The following is a 24,179-nucleotide window of genomic DNA, read 5'->3' on the forward strand; positions in this document are numbered from 1 at the left end:
TAAAATGATTAAAACATAAAATCATACATATATATAAAGGCCGAAAGCTGGAAGGGAATACAGAGAAATCAAAACCACTTAATGAAAATGTTAGAATTGTGGACATATCAGTTTTCTTTTGAAACTTCCTTTAATCATATTGTAAGAACACATATACTATATTTTTAAAAGGCAATTAGAGTATATGTGAATATTCACGAAAGCTCTGTTTGTGATGGTAAAAGAAATAGAAACAACTAAAATATCCATCTATAAATAACATATTAAATGAATTTCGGCATATACATAAAATAAGCTGCTATACCACTGATATGGTTTGGCTGTGTCCCTACCCCAATCTTATCTTGAATTGTGGTTCCCATAATCCCCAAATATCATGGGAGGGACCCAGTAGGGGGTGATTTAATCATGGGGGCAGTTACCCTCATGCCATTCTTGTGATATTGAGTTCTCATGAGATCCTATGGTTTTATAAGGGGCTTTTCCCCTTTTTGATCAGCACTTCTCCTTGCTGCTGCCATGTGAAGAAGGACATGTTTGCTTCCCCTTCCGCCATGATTGTAAGTTTCCTGAGGCCTCCCAAGTCACACTGAACTGTGAGTCTTTATAAATTATTCAGCCTTGGGTGTGTCTTTATTAGCAGTGTGAGAATGGACTAATATAACCACTTTAAAAATTGAGGTATATCTATTTGAACTGACTTGAAGGTATGTCTATGATACATGGCTAGGCAAAATTTTTAAAAGGCAAGTTGAGAAAAATACATATGGTATAATCATATTTATATGAATATAAACAACTATATTAATATATGTCAGTGTGTACATCAGAAAGAAAAAGTTTAAAGCAATATACACTAAATAGAAAAGAAATTATGGAATGGGAGATTTATATTTTTTATATTAATGTATTTCTGTAGGTTTCAGTTTTGTAACCTTGGATTACATATATCATTAGAAAAAACCTTTAAAGAATAAAAACCGAATTAAAATTTTAAAAAATAACTGCCATGTTAGGAAAAATTCTTTGGACATTTATTTTATGGTAATAAGGGTTAAAATTTAAGAGGAGCTTTGAAGGGCAGAGGGAGGTTAGGGCAGGAGACAGGCAGTGTAATTAAGGAAATTAAAATAAGTGGTCGATAAGCTGGACTCTTACTTGGCCAGTAGTAAACCAATCAACACTAAGTTGAGGGGTAACAGGAATGAGAAAATCACCTGAACATAAACATAAGAGAAGGTATTTCATAGAGTACAACAGATCACTGTTCATCCATATAGTTCTGAGAAAAAGTAACAGAGAATTTTTGAAAGAGAGAAGTAAGTAAGTAGAAAAGAAAAAAAAGTGAAGTTGAAAACTAGTGGGTAACGGTGAATAAAACAGCACAAAGAAAACTGGAGGAAAGTACACAGAATTTATGAGGGGACTCATAACATATGGCTGATTTACCAAAAGCTAGTCAAGCTCAAAGTCATCTAGCTCCAAATCCATTAACCTGAAATCCACTTTCTTGTTTTGAAATGCAATCTGAACTTCAAACTGCAATTTGTCTCCTCTTAACCAGTTCAGCAAACTTCACTTGAAAATCACCATTGTTCATGCTAGTCTGCATCACCATGCCTCAGATACTTGCAGGAATCGGGGCAGCCAAAAGTGTTTCAGCTATTGGGACCTCCTCTCCAGTTTAGCAAGCTGGGAATGGTGACAAGTATAAGTGGCATGCCTCAGTATAAAAAGTAAAATGATTGGCTCTACCATTTACAGTCACATCACAACCCGTATCGCTTCAGATTCCTAGTCTGAAAAATGAGTATAATCTCAAAGAATTGTGAGATTCAAGTAACAAACAAATGAGAGCTCCATGCCTGGGACATAGTAGACTCTCAATAAATATTTCTGAATGAGCAAATGAACCAATGTGTTATGATACTATATGGTATTATTATTGTGCACAAAAAGAAGGTATGGAAAAGAGTAGTATTCTAGTGAATTCTATCACTGTAGTAAGGTCAAGTAACTTCCTTTTATCATCAAAATCTTGCACGTATTGCTTCCACTTCCGTAACTGCCCTTCCTAAACAAGTTTCCCAGGCATCTGTAATCCCACCTCCAACTTTGCAAGTTTATGTCTGGACCTTTTGCCTTCTCTCTTTAGAACTATACATTCCGCGATGGTGAGGGTTGTGTCTTCACACTTCATGGACAGGCTTATAACCAACAAACCATGCAGAGGAGAAAACATGTCTAAGCCTTCCTCAGGCCCAGGCAGAATCCTCTGGTGCCAACACCTATGTGGTGGCAATGAAGGCGATTCCAGATTCTTTGGTAATGTTGAGGCAAAAACATTTTGAGGACCTAGATGTAAACAGGCCCTCAAATTGGATACCTTTTTACTTGAAGGATCTAAGATTCAGCAATACCCTCTGGACTACAGTTTGTTAATTCAGGTCCTCAGATCCCAAAGGGATCCATGGATAGAATTCATGGAAGTTCTTGAATTCAGATAGAAAAAAATCAGATCTTTTGTCACCAGTATCTAACTGAAATTTAGCATTTGCTTCAACTAGGAATTTAGACAACAAATCATGGTAGCATTAGTAGTACTTACATATGTGTCACCAACAGAAATCACAGATATTTTCATATCTCACTGCAATTCTTGTTATCTCAAAATATTATCTGTTTATCACCACTTTGAAATTAGTGGTCATTATGTGCTCTGCTAGATCCAATACAATGTGTTAGTGAAGAAGCATGTATATTACCATAACACAAGTTTGTTTTAATAACTTGATAACTATTTCAATATAATCGGCTCCTTGTCATTCTATGTGTTTTATTTCATTCATTTACATATTTTACTCTGAGAAACAGTCCATGGACTTCAACAGACTACCAAAGATGTCCCCAGCACTAAAAAGGCTAAGAAGCCCTTCTCCAAACTATAATGTCCAACAATTAAAAGTATTATGCAAGTACAAATCCCATTACTTGAAGCACTTTCAACTATAAAGATGAAAACATTATTTGAGAATCTGCAATCATTCTGATATGTAGGAATTATTTACATTGACTAAAAAGTTCTAAACTAATGGCCTGATTTACATAATAGAGCAGCCTATGTATGAAACAGTCTGATTTGAGTTCTTGTTATTACATTTTAGCACAGAGTTAAAAACATAAGTATTTCTATCAAGGACTTGGCTTTGAAGTTTGTCTTGAATTTACTATCTGACCTTGGGCAAGTCGGTAAACCCAGCTAAGCCTTAGTTTTCTCATCTACAAAATGTTGAAAATACCTCCTCCTTCAAAGCATTATTAAGAGAATTAAATAATATACGCAAAATACTAAATAATGGATACAAAGTACTTAGCACAGTACCAGACATGATAAGTACTAACTTACAGCAATATTATTGTCCTATTTTACTTATTAACCTCATTTAAGTAAAACTTTATATTGAGTCTTTAAGATGATTTCTTTAAAGTATTCCATAATTAAAATATAAGAGAGCACGTTGCTTCAGAATACAGACTCTAATGACAGACTGCCTGGGTTTAAATTTTTTTGTACCACTTACAAGCTGTGTGCCTCTGGATAAGTTACTTAATTTCTCTGAGGTTTAGTTTTAGATCTATAAAATAGGGAAAATAGTATCTACGCCATAGGGCTGTTATGAAGATCAAATTAGTAACCACAGGTGAAGCACATTAAAACATGCCTGGAACATGGTACTTTGTAATTACTAGCTATTATTACCAACAGTAATTATGTAATAGTTTCACATCAAGTTACACAGGAGTTTTTCTTCCTCTTTAATCTGAATTTTAGTGAAAATTTCTCACAAATGGAGTCAGCCACACTAATCATACTATTTACATGAATGTATTTGACATCAATAAGAACAAGGCAGGGAATAAATTCAGCTACAATTATTTACAAGGAGGAATTAGGAAGACCCCATTTCCTTTGGCTTTGTAACCAAGTTAAAGCCCGTACAAGAAAGATTCTCTATAGTTTGAAATGCTTATTTTATGGCAACAGATCTATGAATTACAGGAATAAACATAATTTTGCTTTTTTACCTTTTAACAGGTACAGAGAGGCACCTCTGTGCCCAAGGCTGGAGCTCACCTTGGAGAAGGAAGCCATGGAAATGCTGGGATTGGTGACAACAGCAAGGACAACATCAGCATCATGTAGCAAAGATGCACCTGTTTCCCAGCAGGGAAACAGCTTTGCTCCTCACGGGCAATTAGCAAGGTTTGACTTAATTTAAAGCCTACACGAACCACTGATCTTTGAGAATATGACTGATGTTATTTTCTGTACTGAGAGTAACAGTAAAACAATAATAATGACAATAACAAGCACTTCACTCCTCTCCATCTTTTAAGGTAGTTGAGTAATTACTAACTCAACAATTAAGTCATCACAGCAAAACTATGAAGCATGTGAAAGTATTCTCACCATCATCTTATTTCAGTTTTTTACTTATGAGCTTTAAGAATTCAGGATCCTTTGTTGAATATATTAGTCCTCCCAACATATAAGACAATGAATATTAAAGTCAAATTATGATACATACCCCAATAATTTGACTATACTCTAAAATTAATACACATAACCATCTCCAGGACTTACCAAAAATGCAAATGCTGGCTGGATCTCATTTTTTAAAATTACAACAATTAAAAGGTTACTAAATCACTAGTGTTAAAAAGTCAGCAGCAATAAACCGTTAGGTTTTCACGAGATGCACACAGAGGTCTCCCTTGGAGATTTAGTTTTCCAACTCATAAGGCTGAAGGTCCATTCCCAGGAGGAAGAAAAAAACAGGAAGCTTCTCCCCAGAGTAGGAAAATAAAATTTGGCATACTCTGGGTTTTAGTGACCAAAGATTATCAGGAAGTGGAAACATCTATAGTAGAATCAGTGCGGATGTGATCATTAGAAGGCTCCATGCTTTGTGCCAGTATTATTATTTCCAGCATCCCTTAATAGTGTCAAAAGCATAACATTCCAGCTGAGGGATTAATAGCTGCCCTAACAACAGAGCACACAGCAGGCTTTCAACACAGCAGGGGGCTTTTCAAAACACCCCAGGGTAGATAGGCCTGGTCTTTAGTGCTTGCACCATGGCTCAACTACACTGAGATACCTTCCAAGTCTCCAGGTTATGAAGCTTGGTTCTCAACTCCACTCTGATGTGATTCTGCAGTGGAGCACCTTTACAATTCAGATTAAGGCAAGATCTCTGATCTGGAACCTTTTGTCAAAGGAGTCTTGGAACAAGACTGACAGATGTCCCCTCTACATCAACAGGTAGGGTAAGGCAAAGACAGGAGAGAAACCCAGAAATATGTATACATGTGTATGCAGCTACACAGTTGACACGTGGTGCATAATGTTCCATGTGATCAAATTTCTTTCAGGCCCATTCAAAACAAAATAGTTACATGGGAAGTAATAATAGAGAACCTTTACTGGTTGGAAATTCTCTCCTCTTATTTAACTAAAATCCTACATATCCTTAATCACTGTAGGTTAGCATTCATTCTAGTGAGAATAATCTTCCTGGAACACAAACGTGGCCTGTTACTCCTCGGATTAAACACCTTCAGTGGCTCCCCTGGGCCTACAGGCTAAAATCCTAATACTTTGAGATGACAAACAAGACCTCTGGTTTGGCCCTTACCTACTTCTCTAGCTTCATTTACCTCTCTGGCTGCCAGGACCCCACATTCCTCGTAAGTCCCCAAATTATCTGTCATGCTCCTTCTTATTTCTCATCGCTTACTGGCAATATCTCTGCACCTAGAATGTTTTGTCTTTGTAGCAGTTTCAACAAATGCTTATTCATCTTTCCCAGCTCAGCTAAGGTCACCAACCTTGTAAAGCCTTTACCAACTTTCCTTTCCCAGGAGAGACCCATTGCTTTCCTTGGACTAACAGAATCCCCTGCATCACTGCTCTTCTGGCTGCCATAGCACTTTACTGCACTGGTTTTTTTTAAAATAGGTTTATGGAATAATAGTTTAAACACAGTAAACTCCACACTTTAAAGTGTACAATTTCATAAGTTTGAACATATATCCATACCTATGAAACCATCACCACAATCAAGATAATGAACACATTCACTATTTCTAAAAGTTTTCCATGCCCTTTTGTCAACTCTGTCACTCCTCCCTGTCCCTCCTCATCCCCAGGGAACCACTAATCTGCTTTCTAGAGAGTCATTAGCATTTTCTGGAGTTTAAAATATATGGAATCATGCAATATGTAGTCTTTTTATTTTTGCCTTGCTTCTTTCACACAACATAATTATACTGAGTTTCATCCACACTGCATGAATCAATAGTTCATTACATTTTACTGCTGAGTAGTTTCAGCATGGATAAGGCTATACTATAATGAGCTTGTCTGTTCACCTGTTGATGGACATATGGGTTATTTCAAGTTTTTGGTAATTACAAAGAATACTGCTATGAACATTCACATATAAGTCTTTGTACAGACACGTGTTCTTTCCTCTTGGGGAAATACTGAGGAGTGGAAATAAATGAATCATGTGGTAGGTACATGTTTGATTTTTTAAGAAACTGCCAAACTATTTTCCAACAGGCTGTGCCATTTTACATTCCCACTAACAGTGTGTGAAAATTCCATTTCCTCCATATCTTCATGAACATTTGATATGGTTTGTTGCTTTAATTACAACCATTCTACTATGTCTATTGTATTATCTCACTGGGGTTTTAATTTGCATTGTCCTAATGATTAATCATGTTGAGTATCTTCTCATGTGCTTATTTACCACCCATATTTCTTATCCGGCAGAATATCTGTTCAATTCATTTCCCCATTTTTTAGTAGGTTGTTTTCTTATTATCACATTTTGAGAGTAATTTATATATTTTGAGTATTTTATACATGATTTGTCATATATATTTGAAATATTTTCTCCCAAACTGTGGCTTATCTTTGCATTCTCTTAGTGCTATCTTTTGATGAGCAGAAATTTTTGATTTTGATGTCTAATTTATCAATTTGTTCTTCTATGAATTGCACTTTCAGTGTCATATCTAAGAAATCTTTGTCTAACCCAATGTCACAAAGATTATTTCTTAGGTTTTCTTCCACAAGATTTATAGTTTTAGGTGTTACATATATGTCCATGTGGTGTTCATTTTTGTATATATTATAAAATATGGTTTGATGTTCATTTTTTGCTTATGGATATCTTGTTTTGGCACTATTTGTTGAAAAATTAATCCTTTCTCCACTGAATTGCCCTCATGCCTTGGTCTAAAATCCACGGTCTATACACATGTGGATCTATTTCTGCCTCTTTCTTCTGTTCCAGGGATCTATTTTTCTGTTGGGACACCAGTCTCACACTCTTTTGATTACTGTAGCATTACAAGTCTTGAAATCAGTCAAATTTAGTCCTCCAAACTTCTTCTTTTTTAAAATTGTTTTGGCTATTCCAGTTTCATTGCATTTCTTTTTTTTTTTTTTTTTTTTTTTTTCCTTTTGAGACAGAGTCTCACTCTCTCACCCAGACTGGAGTGCAGTGGTGCTATCTCGGCTCACTGAGACCTCTGTCTCCCAGGCTCAAGCGATTCTCCTGCCTCAGCCTTCTGAGTAGCTGGGATTACAGGCGCACGCCACTACATCCAGCTAATTTTTGTATTTTTAGTAGAGACAGGGTTTCACCATGTTGGCCAGGCTGGTCTCGAACTCCTGACCTCAAAGGATCCACCCACCTCAGCCTCTCAAACTGCTGGGATTACAGGCATGAGCCACCACGCCCGGCCTCATTGCATATCTATATAACTTTTAAGATTCATCTTTTCAATTTAAAAACTGCTGGCATTTTGATTGGGTTTTTGTTGAATCTACGGATCAATTTGGGAAAAAATGACATAACAATATTGAGACTTTTTATCAAATACAAGCTTTAACTCTCTAACAATTTAGGTCTTTTAAAATTTCTCTCAACGAGATTGGGAGAAATATTGTATGGCTTCTGCACATTCTTGTCAGACGTATCCCTAAGTATTTCGTATTTTTGATACTATTGTAAATAGCATTTTTGTTTCAGTTCCTGACTGTTCATTGCTGGTATATAGTAACAAAATTGATTTTTATTTATAGATATTGCACCCCAGAACCTTGCCAGAGGACACTGGAATTAAGAATTAAGATCAACATTTTGATGCCTAAGGGGACAAAAGAAGTTGATCACAACTCCCATAGGAAAAGACATGCTGTGGAAACACATTTGCTCAGGAGAGAGGAGAAATAGAGCTATATCCTCAGCATTTATATTTCTATGCCTTTGGCCTAGATAGTTTGAGCCTTTAAGCCCATCAGTCAAGTGATATGGGAAAAATTCAAATATGTAGTATCCATGGTTTTTCCTAAAACAGTTTCTGAAATGTGAAACAGTATAATCACTTACCACATAAGAGAAACTCAGGGGCCTATTAACAGTAATACCTCACCTTTCTTTTGGTCTTGATTCTTTTAGGTTGGTTTCTGCTTTTTTCCTTATCCAATTATGACCAGATTTCCTTAATAGAAATCTAGTGCTGACATTTCAGAGACATAAGCTGATGTGTTTCTTCTATGTACATAAGCTGATGTATTTCTTCTACGTATCTACGTGTGTGTATATATACATATGTATATATATACACATATGTATACACATGTATATATACATATGTATACACATGTATATACATATGTATACACATATACACATGTATACATATGTATACACATATACACGTGTATACATACATATGTATACACATGTATATATACATATGTATACACATGTATATATATACATATATGCGTGTATGTGTGTGTGTGTGTGTGTGTGTGTGTGTATATATATATATATATATATATATGTATTTTTTTTTTTTTACTCTGTCGCCCAGGCTGGAGTGTGGTGGTGTGATCTCTGCTCACTGCAACCCCCACCTCCTGGGTTCAAGCAATTCTCCTGCCACAGCTTCCCAAGTAGCTGGGATTACAGGGGTGTGCCACTACGCCTGGCTAGTTTTTGTATTTTTAGCAGAGACGGGGTTTCACCATGTTGACTAGGTTGGTCTCGAACTCCTCTACTTGTATCTTTTAATTTTAGCGGTTTTTTTTGTTTTTTTTTTTAGAGATAGATTCTTCCTCTGCCACCCAGGCTAGAGTGCAATGGCACAATGATAGCCCACTGCAGCCTCAAACTCCTGGGCTCAATAGATCTTCTTGCCTCAGTCTCCTGAGTAGCTGGGGTGACAGGTGCATGCCACCACACCCAGCTAATTTTTTAATTTTTTGTCACTATGTTGCTGAGTCTAGTTTCAAATTCCTGGTCTCAAGTGACCCTCCCACCATGGTCTTCCAAAGTGCCGGGATTCTATTCATATTGTGAGTGACTGGTCTTAGACTCCTGACTCTAAAATCTGAATATTAATGTATGCCTGTATAACTAAATCCACTTCTGTTCTTATTGACCCTGCATCTGTAAATAAAATGCTGGCTTAACAATGCAGTATTTCCTGCTTGCTGCATTGATTCTCCACAATAGAAAACTCAGAGGTCACATGTTTCTCCATCCTTCAATTCACCAGAATTCTATCTGCTCAGGAGATTAAAAAAATAAATAAAAAAAAGATACCATTGTTATACACTCCAGAACACAAAACGCTTCTCCATTCCACACAGAAAAAAATCAATGCGTGTTCCTAATTTCCTAATTGAAAGGACTTTTGGTTAAACATGAGCTTTTACAGCCTCTTCCACATCTCCATATGACCATCACTGTCAGAACCATCATCTTTGAGTATGAATGACATGCTATATGAAGGGCAGAGAGAAATAGACACCAGGAGAAAAACATACAGAAATAACATCAAAGAGTGGAATCTGGTCAAAATTCCCTAACCTGCTTCTTGTCTCTCCAGGTTGTGTCACAGTCATTCAGGAGGCCTCGGGCACTGCTTTATTCAGGGGCTCATGTACCTGTGAAGCTCTAACACCTCTCACTCCTGCATGCTCTCTCTCTCTCACTCTAAATAACCACTTGTGGGCCTTACATTTCTTTCCTATAAAAAATCTTTAATGTTTTTACAATTATAATACATGTTGACAGTATAAAATTAGAAAACCCAATTAAGCCTAGATAAGCAAACTAAAACCATCATTAAATCTAGTACTCAGAGACTACCACTCCTAACATCTGGTACATATCCTCCCACACTTTTCTCCTCTGTTATAATATTTTCAACAAAAATAAAATTATAAAATCATCCACAACTGTTTTCTAAGTTCTAAAATAGGTAAAATGGCAAGAATACATGTTGATTACTTTCTGGTATGATCTTAGCAAAACAAGTAAAGCATTAGAGATAACTGGACCTTAAGCCAAAGCCATAAAATAATTATGATGTGAGACCTGAACTATCTCCAGCCAGCCCATGGTTCACTACCAAGATGAGCAGAATTAACTAGCAAATAAAGAAATCCCTTACTAACTAAAAATCAGAACACCATCCCTCAGCCAGGTCATATGAGACAGTCCAGTCCACCGACAAAGCTTTAAGCAGGCTATAAATATATGTGCTTGACACATTCAGGGTGACATAGTGGAAAAGAGTTGAGGCTGAATTGCTCCTGGTGAGAAGAATAAAAACTTAAGTGCCAGAGGTCCAAAGAAAAAGGCTGGGCATGGTGGCTCATGCCTGTAATCCCAGCACTTGGGAGGCCGAGGCAGGTGGATCGCTCGAGCCCAGGAGTTTGAGACCAGCCTGGACACTATGGCAAAACCCCATCTCTACATGATATATAGAAATTAGCCAGCTGTGGTGGCTCATGCCTGTAGTTCCAGCTACTCCTCGGGAGGCTGAGGTGGGAGAATCACCTGAGTCTTGCAGGGGGTCAAGGCCGCAGTGAGCCGGGATCGTACCACTGCACTCCGGCCTGGGCGACAGAGCGAGACCCTGTCAAAAGGAGAGGAGAGGGGTAAGGAGGGGAGGGGAGGGGAAGGGAGGGAGGGAAAGGAGAGGGGAGGGAAAGGAGAGGGGAGGGAAAAGAGAGGGGAGGGGAGGGGAGGCAGAGAGAGATGTGCATGAAGCGGAAATGCAACACACCACTGGCCATTTTTATGTGCATCCGTGTGTCTCATTGGACTGGGAGCTCTCAGCAGGTATCTTATTCCTCTCTTTTATCCCCAGTGCCTAGTACTTAGTAAGGATTTGCTCATTAGGGGCTATCCCAGAAGCAGTTGAGCTGAAATTGGACAGGTAGGAACAAGTCTGCATTATGCATGTTACAAAAAAGATGAAAATTACCTTCTCTAGTTATAACTGTCCCACTGTGATTTAGGCAAAAGCCATCCTGGATATGTCACAGGTAAATGTTTGTAAATAAGCAGGATATACTTGGGAGGGGAGGCTGAGGTGAGAGGATCCTTTAAGCCCAGGGTTCCAACCCTGGACAACATAGTGAGACTGTGTCTCAAAAAAAAAAAAAAAAAAAAAAGCTGGATAATTTTAGGGTTGTAAGCATCGTTAATCCAATTTCTTAACATAGACACATAATATTGATTTTCAAACTCCCAGCTGAATATTTTTCCCCTAAAAAATACTGTTTCCAAGGTTAATGTGTGTTATGAAAGATAAAAATGTATGGAAGATAATTATATGAGAGACCTGATATGGTAGATTAATTGCAAAATGGCCCTCAATTCTCTGCTTCTCTTTGTATCCATTCCCTCTGATATCTGACTTTGCAACTTCTCCCATTAAGAGGTAGGGTCAATTTCCCCATCCCTTGAACCTGCATTGGCTTTGTGACTTGCTTTGAAAACAGGATACAGGGGAAGTGAAAGTGTGCCAGTTCTGAGACTAGGTCTCCAAAGGTCTTGTGAGCTTCTCCTCTCTCAGAACTCTGCCTACCACCAAGCTGGCCAGCTGGATGATGAGACACATGTGGTTGTGTGGCTTGGCCACCTCATCACTCCAGCTTTCAGTCAGCCAACCACCAGACAAGTGAGTGAGGACACCCTCAACCAGCCGGCTCTGAGCCACTTTGTCATGTTAGCACAGATGCATGGCATTTCAGCAAAGAATTAGGGAAATGCAAATTAAAGCCATAGACAGGTATCAATACACACCTATCAGAGTGGCTAAAATAAAAAATGACAACACCAAATGTTGGTCAGGATGCAGAGAAACAAAGCCATTTTACACTACAAGTGAGAATGTAAAATGGTACGACAACTGTGGAAAGCATTTTAAAAGTTTCTTATAACACTAAACACCCAATTACCTACTAGTACACTCTTGGTCATTTATCCCAAAAATGTATGACTTTTTTTTCATCCAGCCAAATAAAAACCTATGTTCAAACAAAAACCTGTACAGGAATGTCTGTCACAACTTTATTCACAGTAGTCAAAAACTGGAAACAACACAGAAGTCTCTCAACAGATTGGCCGGGTGCGGTGGGTCACACCTGTAATCCCAGCACTTTGGGAGACCAAGGCGAGCAGATCACTTGAGGTCAGGAGTTCGAGATCAGCCTGACCAACATGGTTGAAACCCCATCTCTACTAAAAATACAAAAATTAGCCAGGTGTGGTGGTGCATGCCTATAATCCCAGCTACTCAAGAGGCTGAGGCAGAAGAATTGCTTGAAGCTACCAGGCAGAGGTTGCAGTGAGCCAAGATCACACCACTGCACTCCAGCCTGGGTGACAGAATGAGACTCCATCTCAAAAAAAAAACATAAAAACAAAAAACAGATAAATGTTTCAAAACCTGGATTACTCCTCAGCAATAAAATGGAACAAATTATTAATACACACAATAACTTAGATAAATCTCCAGGTAGTTATGCTGAATGGAAAAAAAAGACAATATTGAAAGGCTGAACACTGTGTTTATGTAACATTCTTGATATGACAAAATTACAGAAATGGTGAACAGATCTGTTGCCAGTTCACAGACAGAGGAGGGACAAGAAGAGAGGGAGGTGGATGTGCATAGAAGGGCAGCATGGGGATCCTTGTTGGATGGAAATGTCCTGTATCTATGTCAGTATCCTGACTGTGATATTGCACTACAGTTTTGTAAGATATGACTATTTGGAGAAATTAAGTACAAGGAATCTCTCTGCATTATTTCTTATAGCTGTGTAGGAATCTATATCTCAAAATAAGTTGAATTTAAACTAATTACCTGAATGGCTTTGGGCAGGTTACTAATCCTCTCTAAGCCCTGGTTTCCTTATCTGTAAAATGGGGGAAATAGGACTTAATGAGGCTTAAATTAGATGATTAAATGATGTTTACAGTATTCTTAGTGCATGATTAGTATTCAATAAATGTTACTGTTGATAATATTTGTAGTAATAGTAATAACAGTCAATAAACATAGTCATAAATTCAAAATTGTATTTGTTAAAGTTCTACCAGATTTGGCAAGGATGGCAGCAAGGCAGACAGAAGTCTGAGCAAAGGAAAGGACGCTGTTTGCTCAAGGTCTAGAAAACCGAGAAAAACAGCTCTACCTTATAAACAGCTAGGGAATGAAACAGAAAGTTAAGTAAGCGAAAACCTGGCCCCTGGAACTGATAAGTTTCTTTTTTTTTCTTTTTTTTTTTTTTTTTTTTTTGAGACTGAGTCTCTCTCTGTCACCCAGGCTAGAGTGCAGTGATGCCATCTCGGCTCACTGCAACCTCTGCCTTCTGGGTTCAAGCTGTTCTCCTGCCTGAGCCTCCTAAATAGCTGGGATTACAGGTGCCTGCCACCACGCCCAGCTAATTTTTTGTATTTTTAGTAGAGACACGGTTTCACCATGTTGGCCATGCTGATCTCAAACTCCTGACCTCAAGTGATCCACCTGCCTCAGCCTCCCAAAGTTCTGGGATTACAGATGTGAGCCACTGCTCCCAGCTGCTTGAACTGATCAGTTTCTATAAAGCTATATAAGTAAACACATATCCAAAGAGTCATTGAACCTTGGAGTTAAATTAGAACTTAACCTCACTGAACTTTTTCAACCCCTCATGCTATACTGAAACAGTCTCTACAATATCTGATAAAGTTGTTTTCTTAACTTCTAGTGATGAAGCCACTATCTTGCAGAGTGAAATGTAATTGTTTAACTCTAAATCAGAGGATGACACTCTAAACTGCACATCAGAATCATTTGATAAACATTTTAAAAATAAGAGTTTAACGATTTTCAAAGGTATGACTTTTTTTCATCACCTTGGAAGATGTCTCTTCAGTGTGTAGATATAGGCAACACTTAAAGATACTGTATTTACTTCTTGGATGATGTCTTAATCCAGCCAGACTACAGCATAATCAAGCTGCATCATATTAGGGCATATCCACCCACCCATCCATTCATTCAACAAATAATTACTGAGCATCTTCTATGTGTTAAGACACCATGTTAGATGCTGGAGCTACAACTGTAAGCAAGAGTGACATAGTCTCTGCCTTCATAAAATGTCTATCAAGAGAAGAAAATAACTGCTTAATTATCATAAAATTATGCACAATGGTGGAGATTAAAGAGGGGCTTTGGGAATACCTCACAGGATGCAGAAGCATCTACTTGTCTGAAAGGTTATCAACAATAAGACTCTCTTCCCTATAGGAATACACTGAGAAAATATAGATCAACTCTTTTTTCATTAGATAATGAAAAGAAACTCCTCATTTGTCTGCCATCATGAAAGAATATCCTGGTCTAAGTGCACTTTGTAGAAAGCTAGAATGTATCACCTTGTACTAAAGGTTTATTTAACATTTCTAAAACCAAGTCCTTCTAAAATGCAACATTAGGCACTGCCCCGAATCACTAAAATAGACAAATGATTGTAATTTACACTATTTTCAGTGGCTCCTGGTAATCCTCATGAATGTTAGTACTATGTATTTATACCAGGAAGACACGGAACTCTCTGAGGGATGTAGAGGAACAGAACTCCCACTGCATGCTGTCCTCTGCCATCTGTCCGTGCCCTCACCCGAATGCCTGGAACCCAGCATGTGCATGTTTGCCCCACACTAAACATCCCTGGATCAGTGATGCATTCTGTTTTCTTTAGGGCCCGTTGACTCCACTAGCACTTGTCCACATTGCCCGCCTCTGCCATCACTCCTCCCTTCTATCCTGCTCTCTTCAGCTAAATTGTTCTTCTCCTTGCATTTTATAAGCTGGAACATAAATAAAAATTTCCAAGGGAATCCAAACAACTGTCATCATATATAAAGTAAAAAGCCTCTTTGCCCAAAACAAAGTTCACATGCACAGAATTTGTGGAAAATATTTTCAGTGGGACAAGAGGCACTGCATTTTCCTGACTTTACTTCCAGGATCACAAATATTCCAAAAGCATTAAAGTGGAAGAAAAAAAAAACAAAAAACAAGCAAACAAGCAAGCAGATGCCACCTGCCTGGCAATGAGCATTATGTCAACTATGATAATGATTATAAAGAATTTTCCCTAGAAGAAGCTCAAACATTTGTAATATTATCTCCCTTATTTTCCCCAAATTCCTGGGATATGAAAAAGGCAAGTACAATTATTATTATTTTGAGAGGGAAGCTGAGACCACTGAGATTCTAAGTGAGCTGCCCGAAGTCACAGAAAGAGGCCCGAGAGTCTTCCTGCCTTCCTGTCCTCATTCTCCTTCCAGGAAACAATGCTCTCAGAGCAGAGATACCCACAAGATACCTAATTTTCCCCTCAGGTATAGAAAAATTGAGGCAAGAGAATGCAAATTCCTCAGCACTAAAACCAGTGAAAATTTTTAATAGACATTTTCAATCTGAAGGAAACCACCTTTATTTCATACAAAAACACATGGAACTACCTCAGACAATAAAGAAAATACCCTCACGTTTCTAAATCACCACATGGACTCATTACCTTTCCAAACACCTTGAAATTACTTCAGATAAATGCAGTAACTCTCAGAGCACTTTTTATACAGAGAAAAAACACACTGTTCTGTGAGAGTATAAAAAACTACCTACACACTTCCACAGAAATGACTCTGCATTAGCATGTTACAAATATCAACTCCCTGCCCACTATCTCTGGATGTCTGCTCGCTTTTCAGCATGAGACTAGATTGTTTTCAGAAGAATTTCATTCTGTTGGGAGAGGCCTTTCCTTGCTCTTCAACTTGAGGGACCGTAGGTCCTCTTTCTTCGCCTCTGCATCTGCTGAATTTACTCAGGATTCTTGGAATATAACATTTTAAAGTGCTCACCATGTTCTTGCTGCTTTAAGCCAAATCTGTGTCTCCTTCCAGCTCCAATTAGTAAAATATTACAAACTTTTACAGGAAAGGAGTTGGAAACATCATTCCAAGTAGTCAGCAGTAGAACAGGAAAAGAAAGAGCAACAAAAAGCAATAAAATAAAATAAAATAAAAGTGTGTCTCTGCTCTTCTCTAGGGTCATGCTGCCTCCTCCTACAAATATAATTAATGCATATTCTCCTTGTCTGCTTTTTCTAAACCATATGTCCTATAAAACTGGACTTACTGGTACAAGGAGAAGGGTAATGTTTAATGTGCATGGGTGTATCTGAGATGGATAGGGCTGCTGAGATATGTCTTGAGGGATAGCTCAGTGTTGGCAAAAGTCTGAAGAATTCATCTGGCAACATCTCGATTAAGCAGGAAACTCATAAATTAAAGCAGCTCAGGGGCAATTTAAACTTCATTACCCAGGTCGGTCTGGAGCTCTAGGATGAATGTAAACTACAGATGTAGCCACTTCCATTTCCTCTAAGCAAACGTCTCCCTCCAGTTTTCCCATTTCTCCTTGTGCTGTCAATAGCCTACTGTTGAGAAGAGGGAAAGGTGTGCAAGTTGGGAGCTATTATTCGTTCCACAGGACAGCCACGTCTCAGTTTTCTCAGACAATTAGGGATAGGTAAATTAAGCTTCACAATCAGATTTGAGTTTCTTATCAATTTTCTCACACATATAGTTAACTATGAGATAAAATTTGAATTTAACTCCCTACGATTGTCCCTCTATGTCTTTTAAGTGGTAGTACTAGTAAGCATGGCACTAATCAAAACACAATATAGAAAGAAATGGAGAAGCACAACCTAAGTCTCTAGCCTCCAGTAAATGTAAGCCAGTGGCATCCGTTTTCACCAGATGAAAGTTAATAATCTGGGACAAGCACTCACTCAGAATCCTAGAGTACTGAAAATGCACTCATGGTAGCCAGCTGTGGGAATTAGGCAAGATATTTACTTCTTACTATTGACAATGCAAAACAATGCTTAATCTACCTAAAGTCAGAATATACTTTTTAAAAAGAAAGTGTCACATATGAAGCCTCTGAAGCAACACAAGAAATATTTATGGGAAATTTCTATATTTGTTAATGTAATTAGAAAAGTGTCTAAGTGATTCAATCCATTCTCAATTAGCCCTACTACTGGGAGTTAATCAATGCATTGGATAGCTGAAAAAGGCAAACTGTGTAAATATGGCTAATAAATTTACTCTCTTTATTAATGGTATATGATGCATTGAATCTTCTTCATATTTAACTGAATTCATCATTTTTGGAGAAGTTGAAAATCTTAGAAAATAATTTTATTCAACCTTCTTACTTTTCATCCAAGGAAAGTTAGGCTTAAAATGTTTCAGGCAATTACAGTTTGCTAAGTGGAAGAGTTAGGCCTCATCTTTGTCTGGGCTGCAATAACAGGATATCATAGATTAGGTGGCTTGTAAACAATAGAAATCTATTTCTCACAGTTCTGGAGGCTGGGAAGCCCAAGATCAAGGCGTCAGCAGATGTGGTGTTTGGTGAGGGCCCACACCCTGGCTCATAGATGGCTGTGTTCGTACCGCATTTTCACAGAGTGTAAAGGGGGCAAGGCAGTGCTCCTGGCTCTTTTACAAGGCACTAAGCCTATTCATGAGACCCCTGCCTTCATGATCTAATTACCTGTGGATTAGGTTTAAGCACATAAATTTCTGGAGGACACAAACATTCAGTCTATAGCAGATCTTAATCTAAACATCCCAAATGACATCATGAAGTGGAGCTATGAGGACTCTATTCAAAACAAATCTGAAAATCAACTAGTTACTTCAGTGTCTTCCCACTCCAACCCCAACCTCAGTTCAACCCTCAAGCCTCATTCACTTCCCAAAATACCACAAACTAATACCTCTGAGAACTTCCTAAGTACAATGTCAGATTGATTTAATACTCCAACTTGAATAGAACTTCATGTCCTATTATCTTTCCATAGCAGTTGATTGACATCTTCCCTGAGAAAGTAAGCAATTAGCAATTTTGAGCTAAAGAAAACATTACTGAAAATGTTGCTAGCTTAGAATAAGCAAAAAAAGTTTAGATCAATAATGCCTGTGGAACAACATAAAATGTGAACACTATCTAGAAAAAGAGTTACATGTATTATCACAGAGATATAAGATTCATAGAGAATTTGTATCCTAGACCTATGAGAATTTATCTGATTCCTGAAGAATCCCAAAGGAGATTCCACAGCTTTTCACAACATTCCCAGGTAGCACAGTTTAATGTTTACCTCTTACCACCGACATAAAACACCTATTTAAAACCCACCTACTGCGGCTTAATAGGCGTCCTGTTTATTCTAATTTTGCCAAAACGAGGTCAGTGAAGATTTAAACAGGGGATACAGTGCCTCTTAAGTGTCACCCAGTATAGCTGACTGACACTTCAGAGGCAAAGTCTACCTTGTCTTAATTGCAGTCACAACCCTGAAACATCTACAAAAACATATTCTAACAAAAAATTAAAATGATTGGAGAGTTAGATAAATCCTTAAGATGTTTGTGAAAGAAAACTCTGCTTGAACAGAGGGCCTTATATTCCACAATGAAACATCCTCACAAAGGCAGCTAAGAAATGAGCCCACTTGTAACAGCACAACCAGGAGCCAGGATAATTACGATGGAAACACTTTATTTCAAATCATGAAAAGAGTTACACTTGATCTTCTTGTTAGCCGGGGCTGTGCAGACAGCAACATTTACTGTGAAATGTAAGCGCAGATAACAGCTGATTTGAAAGGGGATTGTGTAAATCTAGTTAAAGAGCAACTTTAGAAGATTATTTTCAATTACTAAGATAACATCATGGCTCTCAGAAAAAAAAATGGAAAGGTTTGTTCTTTACACCACATACAGTGTACAAAATCTAACAAAAATGCCTGATTTCAAGCAATAATATCAGCTAACAGCTAATATGCCTTACCTTCACTTTATCCTCCTTCAAGTTGTTTTCAATTATTTCTAACATTTCCTCATGTCTGTGAACAAAAAAGTTACTTTTCAATCAGAAGAAACAGCTTAAAAAACACCGTCTCCTTCAAAATAATTACTAAAGCTTTTATATTTGCAAGTGCCAAATATACATAATCTGTGAGCCCTCTAAACTAGGGCTAAGGTCATGAGGTAAGAGTGCTTGCAACTTGGGGTTGATTAAAATGACATTTGCTTCACTGGTAGAACACTTAAATGAGAATGTCTGGGCCTTAGCCCCCACTCACGTCACCTTAACTGATCCATAGGAACACGCACCGATTTGTACATGGACCAAATGCAAGCTACACCTCTAGCTTAAATGGATAACCTTGTCAAGTGAAACTCCTAGTTGTCATATTCCTCAACATGGCATATATAGAGGGTGCTAATGATGTATTTAGGGGGAAAAAACTAAATAACAAAGAACCTAGTCTAAAGGAAAAACATCAAACTGGGAAGCAGAAAACCCTGTACCTTCCCAACTCTGTCATTTACAACCGACGTGACCTTTCCAAGCCTCATCGTCCTGTACTCTCCACATGTTCTCAACATCCCACCCACTTAACACTATGCTCCCTGGACATACTGTGTTCTTCTGTGTCTCTGTGTCTCTGCTTTGAATGACCTTCTCCACCCGGAGAGCCCTTGGAGCCTAGCTTAATTCCCTTGTCTATGAACGGCACCCCAACTCCCTTGTCAGAATTAATCTGACACCCTGCTGTGCACCCCTCTAATGCTTGGTAATTATTTGCTTCCTAATGCTGATCACACACTGTTAGTTATCTATAGCTATCCATTCCTCGAGTAAAAAGTGCTCCTCCAGGGCAGGGACATGTCATCTTTGTATATTCAGAGCTGCAGTAACATTAGGAAGCACTCAGTAAACACTTATGAAATAAACAATGAATCAATGAAGGAATGAATGACAAATTGACTTCACCAACTTTCAATTTCATCACCTTTATAACTCGGAAAATAATCATTACCCAGTTCATTCAGAAATCACAGTGATCCAAAGATGCAATGATGCTTTTCACATCATTAGGTAATGATTATAATAAAGATAGTAATGTTAAAAAGTCATAACATATGAATAGAGTATGATGTCTTCACATACAGTCTGCCTATACTCAATTTCAGTATCTTTCTTCTCATAAAAAGAAATTTAAATTTTAGCAAGAGGAGAGACTTCATTGTCCAAAAAGTGTTCTTATGACACTAAAACTAAACCTCTACAAGACAAAAGAATCATTAGCCATTTTATATGTGCTTCTCCTTCCATTGATTAGCTGCATTTTTCTGCTTGGACATGTGGCTAGATACAGATTCTACTCTGTGATATGTACTGGACACTGCATATTCCACTCCCGTGTTGCCACCTCAAAACATTCTAAAAGCAAAATTGCATTTCTCTGGAAAAACAGGTCCCTAATTCACTAAAGGACTGAGGCAACCCTTCAAAGAAAAAAAAAGGTAACTGAGGGATCCTGAAGGTGCACAGGAGCAATGATAATGATCTCATATTTCAACTGTAGGTAACTGCGGACTGTATGTTAAACATTTTCCTCCAAAGATCTACGTTCTTTCTAACCAAAACACTTTCTTGTCACAGAGAGAGAAAGAATTATCTTATTTGATTAAGGCTACTGCTGTAACAATAAATCCTAACACAGTTCATTCACTTGAGGAAGCACAGTATCCTAGCCATGCACTCAAGCCAAAGCACCACAATCGTCCCAGCCCCCGGGACAATGGGGTAGTGCACTGCTATAGCTCAACTGTAGAAAGGTAAACTTTGGAGCACTGAAGTCTAAAAATGCATACAGGGAACGGTTATGAGCTTGTATTTCATGATTATTTTAAGGTGACAAATAATTAAAATTATATTCAAGTCCCAATGTTCCCATTGCTCAGAAGAGTAAAACAGACTTGGTTTCTAAATTTGTAGACACAGACAAGGTCAAGCTACGGACAGTCAAAAACCATCCAAAAAAATTAAACTAATTTTATCATGGAACAGAAGAATGGGAATTGAGAATTCTCACTAAAAGGATGAAAAGGATATCCCAGCTGCAAGTTATCATAAGCTAGTTGGCCCATCATCTGCCCGGCTGCAGCTGTATCCAACTCTCAGCTCACCCAAAGAGATTCACGCACTCATGGTGCCAAAATGAATGTCTCTCTTAAAAAAAAAAAATTGCCCAATTGAAAATAACTCTCTAATCTGCATCCTTTCAATAGAAGTGAAGTGCACTTCACCAACACAGAGCACAGGCATCTTGAATTAGCAGAGAACTATTTTTAACACATGAAGGATAAGATATGAAATTAGTTTCACGGGGAATGAGAACCTTGGAGATTATTTACTTTGCCTTAATTACTCTGACTCACCATTAATTTAGCTTTCCTAGGGCACTAAATATTTCACACTAAGATTTTCAGTCTAAAGAGACAGAAGCAAAAATTTGGAGCATTGGAAGTTTGCAGTGGCATCTTCAACACTGAAACACAGATGTCCCCATTGGGCACTGAAGGCCATTCAAGTATGCACTGCTCAATGACATTTTTAGTTACTGTTTCTGTGTTGTTTTTAACCTTGGGATCAGAACCTGTGCCCTGAAGTATGCAGGGAGCCAAACTTTATGCAGCTTCTGTTTTACTCCTCAGCCAACAATATCACCAGTGTTCACAGCTACTCCCAGCAACTGCCAAATAAGGCAGGCAGCAATTGCCTCACGCCAAGGAGGGAAAAGTTTAGACTGTGCTTTAAAAGAAAGTTTCTAACAATCAGTGCAATTGGGCAATGAAGTCAATTTCCAATAAAGGTGACTAAGGAGACAGTACAGCAGATATTCTGTAATGGGTTCATTAGCGCATCAGTGGGAAATAATGCACTCAGCTCCCACCAAAGCACTTACAGTGAGCAGGGTCTGTCATACACAGCTGGGCACTTGCCAAAGCCCTCTACTCTCCCCCGTGGCTCTTAATCAGTTGTCCACTGGCAGACACCACAAACATGGGCAGTGCATTGCAGCCGGCAGGAGCCTGAGGAGAGCAATACACTGGATGCCAGATGCAATACCAGACTCACTAGGACCACTCAATCTATCAGTGCCCTCCAGCTCCACCTGGCACTCATCAATTAGAGATGAGGAGGAGGGAAAGAGACTAAGAGAGTCGGGGGGAAGGGGGGCTTCTATTAGTGGATGCCCACAAAGAACTGTTCCATATTCTAAATGTCAAATGAACTGGTTCTGTATTACATAACTCTATTCCAGTGAGCTTAAGCCATATTTTTCCCCACTAAGTACTCTACAACCTAACATTTTCCTTCTTACATACATATATTTTCACTCTGATAAAGTTTTGCTTTCATTTATGTTGTGCTTTTCCTCTTTTGATTACTAATTGTTTTATATCCTTCTAGCATTCTGAACCCAAATAAACATAGCAGACAAGTTGAGACATCTCCAAATCTCCACCAATCAAATTTTCTGTAATGAACGTATGCTTCCATAATAAACATTTCTAGGCTGAGTGTGTTGGCTCATGTCTATAATCCCAGCATTTTGAGAGGCTGAGTCAGGAGGATCACTTGAGGCCAGGAGTTTAAGACCAGCCTGGGCAACATAGTGAGATCCTGTCTCTGCAACAAAACAAAACAAAACAAAACAAAAAAAATTTAAAAACTACCCAGGCATGGTGGCACATGCCTTGCAGTCTTAGCTACTTGGGTAGCTGAGATGGAGATCACTTGAGCCCAGGAGTTCGAGGTTACAGTGAGCTATGATTGTGCCACTGCACTCCAGACTGGGTAACAAAGCAAGATACTGTCTCTTAAAACATAAATAAATATTTAATTTGACAATAATAAGTACTAACATTTCTTTAGCATATTTATAGCTTTAAAACATACATACACCATATTACTTTATCTCATCTATTTTTACCACTTGGCCTCTTTCCATGTTTCTCATGCTCATGAATACTCCCAACTAGCAGTCATTTTTCACAAGTAAACCTGTTCACTTTGTCATTGTCAATCCAATTTCCTCGTTGTCTGCCTAGGTCACAAACCTCACTTGGGCCATTTACACTTTCAGTCACTTATCATTTACAATTATTAGGTGAATCTCTCCAATGCCATATCTCAATTTCAATACTTAACACTGTATTGCTTATTTTCTAGTATCTGTGAAAATAAAATAAACAAATTGCTATTAGTTAATTTCTATTTGGGGAGAGAAGAAGCAACATGGTGAACAACGTGGTGAAGGAAGATGTTCAGAACTCTTCCTTCTATCACAGTGGGCAAGTTACTTAATCTATATTTTGGCTTCCTCTTATTGTCATTAAAAACGTTGCCATGAGGATTGAATAGGATGACATATGCAACTGTGTCTGAAGATGCTCAAAAGACATTACCCGTAACACTGAATCTTCTGCTAGGTTTCTAAATGCCCTTCTCCTTCACATTAATAAAGGCTACTATAGCAAATAGCACCCCTCTGCCACTGGGTCCCTGCAAGTGTGCCTCCCTAATGAGCTTCCCCATTCACTTCCTCAAAAGGATGACCAAGGCACACTAAGTGTTGCCACCCCAGAACTCACTGATTTCTAAGTTAATTTTTTTTTTTACTAAATTCAACTGCAAGAATTTCAGAAAAACTACAGTTGAGAGCAGAGAGTAAGTGCATAGATGGCCATTAGCTCCAAGCACTTTCAATTATGCTTCACTGGTCTTTACATCCTATATTGGAATGGGGAAGTAGATAGTAACAGACTGACTGCAGAGCAAGCATGTGC

The 24,179-nt window shown here is 38.2% G+C and overlaps 1 protein-coding gene across 10 annotated transcripts in view; it reads right to left on the minus strand.

Annotated features, from left to right (window-relative positions):
- ENOX1 (ecto-NOX disulfide-thiol exchanger 1) overlaps positions 1 to 24,179 on the minus strand; it is a 571,794-nt gene that overhangs the window by 529,424 nt on the left and 18,191 nt on the right. The window lies entirely within an intron of this gene.

This window comes from Pongo abelii, chromosome 14 (assembly GCF_028885655.2).
Source record: "Pongo abelii isolate AG06213 chromosome 14, NHGRI_mPonAbe1-v2.0_pri, whole genome shotgun sequence".
Lineage (NCBI taxonomy): Eukaryota > Metazoa > Chordata > Mammalia > Primates > Hominidae > Pongo > Pongo abelii.